Source organism: Drosophila teissieri, chromosome 3L (assembly GCF_016746235.2).
Source record: "Drosophila teissieri strain GT53w chromosome 3L, Prin_Dtei_1.1, whole genome shotgun sequence".
Lineage (NCBI taxonomy): Eukaryota > Metazoa > Arthropoda > Insecta > Diptera > Drosophilidae > Drosophila > Drosophila teissieri.
In genome coordinates this window covers 8,702,318-8,703,560 of record NC_053031.1, presented here as the reverse complement: position 1 = coordinate 8,703,560, position 1,243 = coordinate 8,702,318, and positions in this window count along the sequence as shown.

The window sequence follows — 1,243 nt, the reverse complement described above, 5'->3', positions numbered from 1 at the left end:
CTGGGCGGCCAGAGAATGTTTTCAACTTTTCCGCAACGATCTTTCAGCGCAACGCGGTGCTGGAAAAAGTTTTTCCACACAAACTTCACTGTACTTTAAACAATTTCACGCCCTTCGTTGGCCTGGCTATAAAAGTGCAGCGTTAGCAGAGATATCGAGTCCGGTGCCGGAACAAATGGCCAACTTAAGGAATTCCTTTTCGCTGCCGCATTAAGTGCAGCCGGCGGGGACAGTGTATAAAAGGCAATAAAATGCAATTATCTCAAACGGCATAACTGTCCCGTTTTTGGCAACGCTTGCCGGCCCCATAAATTGTCAAAGCGCTTGCCAAAACTGAGAGTGGGAAAGCGGCGTGGAAAAGCGAGTGCAGCTTAAAGATGGGAAAATGCGTTTTAAAGCGGGACAAGTTGTGGCAACAACTCCTTTACAGCCCCACCCCCCACCATTCCGCCCCTTTTGGAAAATGTTTGCAAATGAGCACGCCGCCATTTTCCATTGCACGTTGCACACTTTATTAGTTTTCATACGCGCTTCGTTCGCTGCTGCCGCCCGTCGGCAAAGGTACAAAAGTTTTCCACCCGCTCCGCGAATTTTCCCGCCCCGCCTCCGTTACTCTACGTTTTCCCGCCCACCGACCGTGTCAACCGAGCGCAAGTCAAATGCAAAACATGTAACTTTGGGCCCATGAAAGTTTTGCAACAAAAGATGCAAATTTTGCCCCCCATTCTACCAAACGTGAATTTTCCGAAAGGGGAAATCGGGTGCTGGGTGGAAAATTCGCTGTGTGGCAGAGCTGTTTAACGGTTTAATTTTGCATGCAAATAATTAGTGAACCCAGCGTCGAGTGGGTGGCTTTAAGGCAATTGCATGGAGTGCAATTGTAAACTTTTTTTATAGCCATAAAGTGAATGCTCGGATCGGTTATAGTTGCCCAACCCAAGCAATTAGTTTTGATTTTCTTCGGGTTTTGCTGCCACGTGTGATTCCAACTTGGGGGCGAAACTCAAAAAGCGTTTTCCCCAAATAGACCCGCTTAGGTAGACCCAACATTGCGCATACGCCGCGTTGCCACGAAAGAAGTTTAATGCAGGCCATAAAAAAATGTAGAAGTTGGCCCCGAAGAATAGCCAGGGCTAACCCTGTGAACTTTCTGGTCCATTTAGCAGCTGCTAACTGGTGTTCCCCCTTACCAACCGAAATAATCAAGGGAAGTTGTTTATTGAAGCGCCGCGCCCAAAGGAAT